Source organism: Magnolia sinica, chromosome 15, assembly GCF_029962835.1.
Source record: "Magnolia sinica isolate HGM2019 chromosome 15, MsV1, whole genome shotgun sequence".
Classification (NCBI taxonomy): Eukaryota; Viridiplantae; Streptophyta; class Magnoliopsida; order Magnoliales; family Magnoliaceae; genus Magnolia; species Magnolia sinica.
Window position 1 is genome coordinate 44,246,120 of NC_080587.1, and position 9,892 is coordinate 44,256,011.

Here is a 9,892-nt window from a genome sequence, read left to right on the forward strand (position 1 = left end):
TCATCATCCTCTTTCAGAAGGTATATTCCGTCCCTCTCCTTTGATTAAGTAAGCCTAGAGGTGGTGCTCAATTTTGAGGAGACGTCCCATGATTCTGCATTTTCAACAAGTCTGTCCAAATAATCCCACACATCATTGACGTTTTTATTCATGAATTCCCCATTGCACATTGTCTCGATCAATTAGCGCAGGGAAGATGTCAGCCCATCATAGAAAAAGTGTGTAATGCGGTACATTTCAAAACCATGTTGTGAGCATGAACTGACAAGATCCTTGAACTGCTCCCAACATTGGAAGAATGTTTCATCTTCATTTTGGGCAAAATTCATGATTGACTTTCTAAGGGTGTTCGTTTTATGATGTGGGAAATTTTTCTTTATGAACTCCCTTGTGTAACGCCCTGAAATTTGGGGGTTGAGCATAACTCAGCTCCCGAGTTCCAAAACATCACTTATGCAACATATTTAATGATGGATGTATGTTGTCTGTATTAGTGCATAAAACATGGAATAGATTAAGCCAAAGTGCAGATATAATTCAGGGATAAGTGAAGAAAACAAGCGGAAGACTTAAAGAAATATATGTGTGTACATGTGCGAATCCCTGAAATACATACACATACCAGGTCGTAATGTAAGTGTTGCTATCAAAATTACAAGTATCAAATTACATCATTTAATTCCCAAAAGAAATCCCAGCATCCCTCGCATCAAAATAAGGCTCACTAGAACCCGTCTGAAAACTGCATAAAAGAGAAAGCAGCCTCATCATCCTCGATCTCCCGCTCTGCCTCAGAGGTTGCATCAACATTTGCAACATTAGCAACTAAGACAGAGTCTGGTGGGTGTTTAACACCGCCCCAAAACGTGGGAATGAGTGATTAACTCAGTGGAACAATAAAACAAAGGTTAACATGTTATCAGTTCAATCAAGCAGTAATGATAAGGCAAAACAATTAAACAGGTCCTAAGTACTCTTGTTAATGCAAGGATGTATGAAGAATGATGCGTGCCCTAGCGTGTACACCCTCAGCGTCTTCATCTTACGTTACGCATGACATCGCCTCAAAGTGCCCCACGTCTACAAAGCACATGCAAATGCGGTGCATGAACATGATTACCAAGTTGTTATTAGTCCTTTTCATACAGCAGGATTGGGAAGCTAAGGTACCTTTCTCATATCACCATCCAAACAGTGATCCATTCTAGGGTCGTCAGTCCTAGGCATCTCATACAATCATATGGTTGTAGGTCGTTGCAAAGGGCTCTTCACCAATCAATGCATGCCTATCATACTCTCGATACCACCATAAGGCTCGTCACCTCATTGCGGTATCCAGGCATGCTCGAGGTCACTACAAAGGGCTCGTCACCAATCAATGTAGGCCGACAGCACGAATATAGTGTCCCATACCACCATAATCGGCTCACGAGTTTGGTTGGTCATTGGTCACTACGGGGAGGCTTGTCACCCCAACGTAGGCCGACAGCTCGACCACGGTGTCCCATACCACCATGTCCGACTCATGAGTCTTAGCGGATCAAGGTACCATGGTTAACAGGATTTTATTGGTGAGTTCAGTACCCTAGATTCAAATAGTAGCGTCTATACATGGTGAACATACATCGGACAATTGGGTCACTTGACGAACTCGACTAGCACGAGTGCACATTGAGTTGAACGACATAGAGTGCGCAAACACTCCGCGTGGCCAAACCACTGCCAACAACTCTAATACGACTCGGGTTAGTCTAATTACGTCCTTTGTGGCGAAAGCAATCTCGGCCACAATCTTAAGGCCGATTACCGATTTCCTGGACTATTCATAGTCCCAAACACATTACACTACAACAGATATTCGTATTGAATGTAGAACAGTAATGGAACAACAACTTCAACCATGTAGCATATGAGTACTTGAAGAATATCAACTTAACATGAATGTAAGCATAAGTAATGCTTGAACTTAAACAATAAGGAATGTAACTTGCATGAAGGAAATCATACACACTAGTGGGAGAGTTGAGAATCGCTTCTCAACGCCCATACTAGGTTGACATATCACACTTTAGATCATTTAGACATTTCTACAAACACTTAGAATACACAATACAACATACATGACGTATGTTGAAATACACACATTTGGACAATTCCTTTTGCCAAGGAGTTGTCGCACATACCATTAGCATAAGTACACGACAAATAATCATGGCAAACACAGGTTCATATTTTATACGCATACGGTACTTTATACATATACACAGAATACTCAAATCTCAATATAACACATGCATATCAGGAACACAAAATAAACATATCGTTTGGCATGTGAAATCTCATCCATAACAAGAATAAACCATTCACTGGCATTGAAAGCCTTGACAACCATAACCTATACGATTAAAGTCCGCACCTTAAGCCAGAAAAGAACACCGAACTGATTTCAAACGATTTGTCTTCGTCAACGGCAACAAGATAACCTAAAGCAAGAATAGAAATGAGCTATAACAACACAAAGACTATTCTAAGCTCTAACACAGATTAGGGTTAGGTTAACTTACCCAAAGATGAACTCAGAATCACCGGAATAACGATTCAAAAGTGAAGGTTCAAGGATGAAGAAGAACAGGAAAGAATCTAAGATGATTCACCAACTTCTCTCTCACTTTCTCTCTCTTTTCCTTTCTCTTTCTTAGTTAGGGTTAGGAAATTCGTATGGAAAAGAGAGCTAGGGTTTTAAGGTCTATAAATAGGCCTAACATCGATGAGAATAACCCTAGGGCCAAGGTATACTTAGGGTATAACCAAAACAAGCCTCTCTCGATCCAACGAAGCACTTCTGGTGGGCGTATAACCACGAAAGGTTGGACTTATGCTCACTGACCATGGATCTAGGTCAAGGTGATTTTTCGTACCGATCAGATCTTCAGATCAGCTGTGGCGGACCATACTCAATTCAACAGTCACCGAATCTCGATCAGGTCCACAAGCACAAGGACATGCCCGGGCCACCTTCCCTGATCAGAGGGTGAAATTGGATCAGAATCCAATGGTCAGATTGCTTAAAATCGTGGCACAAGTGACACGACTCAGATTTCATAAAATCTCATTAAATTTCCAACCGTTCTCACACTCTTCACTCTAGACTCAATCAAATCGACCCAGAACATCATCTGGACTTGATTTTTGAGGTGATGACCAAGTCCAACAAGGTGACCGCAACAGCCTAAGATCATCGCTATCAGACTTTCGACGCGCAGTCCAGGCCCGATCCAGAACTTCCAAAAATTCCCAAGAGCAACTGGATTTAGCGATGAATCCCAGATTTCAGAGTAACATAGCGCTAACCATTCTACAGGTTTTGATTCATGCAGATCTAATTTAAAGTGATTGATGTAAATTTCACAAGCAATCGAGTGTAGCGCTAATTACCCCAAAAAGCTACTAAGGAAAGAATAGAGTTAATACTCAGGTCTTGGCACAAAATTTTCCGGGTCTTACACCTTGTCATATAGTTCCATCTACCAATAGATCGAGGACATAGCGAATACAACCATGTCTTATCTTTCTCTTTCGAAGAAAAGAGTTTTGGCCTGACCGTGTCATCAGACACATTAAGAAAATATAAGGTGGCTATATGTAACGCCCTAGATTTCGAGGGCCGAGCAAAGCTCAACTCCCAAGATCCAACGCATCACTTATGCGACCTAGATAATGATGTTTAAATGTTGTCCATATTAGAGTATTAAATATGAGAGGGATTATACTAAATCAACATATCATACTCTAGAGTTAATGTAATTAAGCAAGCAAAAGACTGAGATAGATATATAAAGTATATACGTGTTTCACAACCTTCAGAGTATGAGTATATTACTGGGCTGAATATATACATGTTTTGTTCCAAAATATACAAAGTGTCAAAATATAACTGTCCGACTAATCCATATAACCCTGTGATCCCGTCAAATCAGCACGAGGTCTACATAGACCCGCTTGACAGCTCAACGTAGGAGAATTCCTCCTCCTCGTTTATGAAATCTAAATCAGCTGCATAGACTCTGTCGACACCTGCATCTACAATAGAGTCTGGTTGGTGTTTTAAAACACCATCCTAGAGTGGGAGTGAGTGATTAACTCAGTGGTATCATAAGGCATAGGTTAACATCTTATCAATTCAGTCAAGTAGAAATGATAAAGTAGTGCAATAATCATATCCTAAGTACTCTTGTTAATGCAGGGATGGTATGTTGTAATGATGCATGCCCTCGCACGAAGCTCCCTCACAAGTGACTCCGTCAACCATTCACGCATGACAAACTCCCTAAACATGCCCTTCCATGCCAAAGTACATGCAATGCGGTGCATGGTCGTGTTAGCTAAGTACTTAATTAGGCTTATTCATACAGCAGATTCATGAAGCTAAGGTACCTACCTTTTCATCATTGACCCAAACGGGGATCCATCTAGGGTCGTCAATCCTAGTTAATCACATACGATAGGCAAGTTGTAGGGCATCACCCCCAATAAAAGCAGTGGATAGGCAAATTCAAGAGTTTATACTCGAGGTCACTATGGGGAGCCTCGTCACCTCAGTGCAAGCTGACAGCTCGAATACAGTGTCCCATACCGTCATATTCGGCTCACGAGTTTGGGTTGTTCACTGGTCATTACGGGGAGGCTCGTCACCCCATCGTAGGCCGACAACTAGACCATGGTGTCCCATACCACCTTGCTCGGTTCATGAGTCTTAGCGGATCGTGGTACCATAGTTGAAATGTGTCTTTAAATTGGTAAGTGGTACCATAGATTCAAGCAGTGATGTCCATACATGGTAAACACACAATAGGCTAATCGAGTTATTTGACAAGTTCAACTGGTATGGTCGTACGCTGACTTAATCGACATGGAGCGCACAAGCACTCCACATGGCTTAACCACTGTTGATAATCGTCATACGACCCGGATTCATCGAACGTATCAACTGTGGCAATGCTAGTTCGGCCACTCAAACAGGAATCATTACCGATTGCCTAGACCACATTGTAGCCCAATCTTACTCAGATGTTACATATGAATACATGTGATAATCATATAAGCATTTAACGAACAATCGAAATACAAAACTCATTTGAGCATTTTATTAACACATTGAACATATCACCAAGCACTTGCATTTTATTCATAAATTATGTAGCAAGATTAATAGTATGTGAAGGAAACTAGACATATGGATAAGGTAAATTGAGAATCCTATCTCAATACCCTTATTAAATGCAATTCATCAATTACTTCTCATTCAGACATTTTATCAAACACTTAAACTATACCTTACTAAATGTATAGACTAAATTAGTTACTACATGCATTATAGCAATTCATTGCACAACATCGGTTATAAAGCATATAACATACATGGATCCTACATTAGAAATCATAACAAGCACAAATCAGGATTTTACACTTATTCAAACATTTCAACAAACACATGGAATGCATCTTATATTTAATATAGTTCACACATGTATAATTTATCGAAAATGTCGTAACTAAGATCATATGGTAGCAATCATGTCAAACATAAATATTTACTAATACAAGATTGAAAGCCTTGAAAACCATAACCTAAACATTTATAGTCCGCACCTTTCATCGGAATACTCGTTTCAAACTCAGTTCGAATCGTACGTTCCCGAATACAGAACAACGGTTACCTAAACATTGAAATAGGTTAGCAATTTTGTCAAGTACTCTATTTGGATTCCTAAATCAAGATTATGGTTAGGATTTCTTACCCAAATTGTAGTTGAAAATGATGGTGTAGCGAAATGGGAGAGGTGATTCAGCCCGTGGAGTAGTGGGAGTGAATCCCAGCAATGATCTCCCTATCTCTCTCTCTTCTCCTCACTCTTTTCTCCTCTTTTCTCTCTTCTCTCTCCTAGGGTTAGATAAATTCATAGGAAATGGGAATGTGGTGGTTTAAGGGCATTATATAGGCCCAGAACTGGTGTAAATGGCCCCAGGGCCATGGTATACTTAAGTTACAGCCAAAGGGTGCCTGTTTTGGGCAAACAGGACTCATCTGGAGGTCCATTACTCACCTATGCATGGAATAAGTTCTTTGACCATGGATCTAAGCCAGGTTATCATTTTGGTATGATCGGATTAGCGGATCGACCGTGGAGGAGCCGTGTTAAATCAACGATCGTTGTCACTCGATCAGGGCCACAAGAATACAGATATGTACAGGGAAATTTCCTTGATCCATGGGTGAAGTTCGGTCAGAAACTGATGGTCTGAAATCTTGAATTTTACCCACAAGCCAATGGCCCAATTCACTTAAATTTCAATGCATTTTTCAAAAGTATTTGCGTTTCTCACACACTTTGCTTAGGGCTCGAGTTTTGTATTTCTGGATACTATCTGGGCTCGATTCTCGCGATGGTTGTCAAGCCCAATAAGATGGTCATAACCTTATAGTTTTGCAGTCATTGTACTTTCGACGTGCGGTTCAGGTCTGATATGGAACGTGCTCCCAAGAGCAACTGGCTTTTGAGATTTCTCCTAGGTTTTTATGTAGAGTTGAGTTAGTGATTTTGACGGGTTTGGGTCTTACCATTTATATAGATAGTGATTTAAGCTAATCCACCGATTAATTCAGTTTAGTACTTAATTAATTTTCATCTAATTTGCTACAAAATACGGTCCTTAGGGATTTCTGCTTGAGGTGGTACTCGGGCCTTTGTACGGATTTTTCTAAGACGTTACAATCTACCCCCCTTAAAGAAAAAATTTATCCCTGAAATTAGTACTTTTCGTACTGCTTGAGAATCTGAGGGTAGTTCTTATGGACATCAGCTTCTGTTTCCCAAGTAGCCTCTTCCTCAGTATGGTGTGTCTGTAGCACCTTCACAAGTGGGATAACCTTGCTGTGTAGCACTTGTTCCTTTCTATTATGAATACGTGTTCATCGTAGTACATAGGTAGCATCTTCACTCAAATGTACTTGCTCCCATTTGATAATATGGGAAGGGTCAGGAACATATTTCTTCAACATTAATACATGGAATATGTTGTGTACGCCTCTGAGTGGTGTGGGCAAAGCGAGGCGGTATGCCACCACACCCACTCAGTCTAGAATCTGCATCTGACTTCAAATTCCAATTGTCGCTGTCTTGTATCATCGTAACTCTTTTGTCTACTATGTGCTGCAAGAAGTCAACGTTTAATAATATCAATCTTCTTTGAGGTCGCCTATACTAAATTTGGGCCAATCAAACTCTTCTCGCCAACTTCAGCCCAACAATGCGGTGCTCGACATGGGCGCTTGTACAAGGCTTCGTAGGGAGCCATGCCAATGCTTACTTGGAAGCTATTGTTATAAGCAAACTCGGTATAGGGGAGACAGTTATCCCAACTGTCCTTGAAATCAAGCACACACGCTTGCAATATATCTTCTAATACCTGATTTATCCCTTCCATTTGCCCATCGATCTGTGGGTGGAACGCAGTACTAAACTTCAGTTTCACTCTTATTGCTTTCTGAATTCGAGTCCAGAAAATGGATGTGAATCGTGTGTCTTGATCCGACACAATCTCCATAGGCACTTCATGTAGCTGTACAATCTCCTTAATATATAGCTTGGCTAAGCATCTGCGGAGTTAGAAATTCTGATTGGGAGGAAATGGGCTGATTTTGTCAATCGGTCCATAATCACCCAAATGGAGTCATGCCCCTTTCTCATCTTCGGGAACCCAGAAATGAAATCCATAAATATGAAATCTCATTTCCATTAAGCGATGGGCATGGACTGAAGTAAACTAGGAGGTCAGCAATGTTCGGCCTTGACCTGCTGGCACGTGAGACAACGGGATACATAATTTTCTATGTGGGCCTTCATGTTGTCCCACCAATACGAATACTTCATGTCTCGATACATCTTAGTATTGCCAGGATGCATTACCATCTTTGAATTCTGAGCGGCTTCTAGGACTTTCCTTCTCAAGTCATAGAGATTCAGGACGCATAGACGGCCACGATATCTCAAACCTCCATCTAAGCCAAATCTTCCATTCAAATTCCTCACCGTCACTTGCTCGTTCTCTCATCTTTACCAATAGTTAATCTTCTTTCTAAGCCACAATAATTCGATCATCAATAAGTTGTTGTACATGGATATGTGCGACGCTCTCGAACAGTTCCTCTACTATAAGCTTCTGTTCGAAGTCTCGTACAAACTCTACCATATTCCACTCTTCTAACATTAGCGGAGCTGCAAATTTTATTGTCTTCTTACGGCTCAATGCATCAGCCACAAGGTTGGCCTTACCATGATGGTAGGAGACCTCAAACTTGAAGTTTTTTAAGGTCTCTATCCATCATCGTTGCCTCATGTTCAGGTCTCTCTAAGTAAAGATGTACTTGAGGTTTTTGTGATCACAAAAGAGTTCGAACTCCTCCCCGTAGAGGTAATGTCTCCAGAGCTTTAATGCGAAAATGACTGCCACTAATTCTAGGTCGTGTGTGGGGTAGTTTTCTTCATGTTTCCTCAACTTTCGGGATGCATAGGCAATCACTCTATCCTTTTGCATAAGTACACAACCTAAACCAACATGAGATACGTCGGTGTATATAATATATCTGACCCCTTACTTTGGCAATACTAGTACGGGTACGGACGTCAGCTTGTACTTTAATTCCTGAAAGGCTGCTTCTGCTTTCTCGTTCCAATCAAACTGAAGATCCTTCCGAGTGAGTTGAGACAACGGCCTGGCTATCTGCGAAAAGTCTTTAATGAATCGACAATAGTAGCCAGTAAATCTAAGGAAACTCCTCACTTCTGTAACTGAACCGAGTGAATCGCGGCCACCTTGGCAAGGTCCATGGCTATTCCTTCCTTAGAAACCACGTGTCCCAGAAACTTGACTTCTTCTTTCCAGAACTCTCATTTTCGGTATTGTGCGAACAATTGAATTTTCCTGAGAGTATCGAAGACTGCTCGCAGGTGTTCTTCGTGATCCTTCCGACTCGCGGAGTATATCAAGATGTCATCTATAAACACGATGACGAATCGGTAAAGGTATGGCTGAAACACCTGGTTCATGAGGTCCATGAACACGGCCGGTGCATTTGTAAGTCCGAACGACATCACGAGGAACTCGTACTGCCCAAAACTAGTTCTAAGTGTTGTTTTCTGCACGTCTTCATTTCTGATGTGCAACTAATGGTACCGGGACTGTAGGTTGATTTTATAGAATTACCGTGCTCCCTTCAATTGGTCAAATAGGTCATTTATCCTGGGTAAAGGATACTTGTTCTTGACCATGACATGATTCAATCTACAATAATCAATACACAACAGTAACGATCCGTCCTTCTTTACACACAACACAGGAGCTCCACAAGGAGATACGCTCGGTCGTATGAAACCTGAATTCAATAGATCATCAATCTGTGTCCTCAAGTCCTCCATTTCACATGGAGGCATGCGATACGTCGGTAAAGAGATAGGTGTCGCACCGAGCATTAGGTCGATGGGAAAATCAAAAATTAGAGTTGGAGGGGTGTGAATGGGTTTTGAATGTATGAAAAAAGGGGTTTGAGAGGGAAAGGAAGTTTTGGAGGGTTTGGGAGCGAAAATAGAGTTGAAGGGGTGTGAAATGGGTTTAAACAACCCAAAAGGGGCTTTAAAGGGGTGGTCCCACACATGAACCAGGGCCCACATTGCCGGGCGGTGAGCGGCGCACCGCTGCTACAACGAGGCCACCGCGGTCTGCTGGGGAGGCCGACGGTGCACCACCATCCGGGGGTGCTGCGGCGCCCCCCTGGGGTAGCCAGCGGTGGCTCTGCACTAGGGCAGTGGCCACCACCTCCCGGGGTGCTGTACAC

The 9,892-nt window shown here is 41.8% G+C and overlaps 1 non-coding gene across 1 annotated transcript; it reads left to right on the forward strand.

The window, feature by feature from the left end:
- The first annotated feature begins 240 nt into the window (after positions 1 to 240).
- Positions 241 to 347, forward strand: LOC131228347 (small nucleolar RNA R71). Its single transcript, XR_009162853.1, has one exon. It is a non-coding gene; the product is annotated as a small nucleolar RNA R71 (small nucleolar RNA).
- The last annotated feature ends 9,545 nt before the right edge of the window (positions 348 to 9,892 follow it).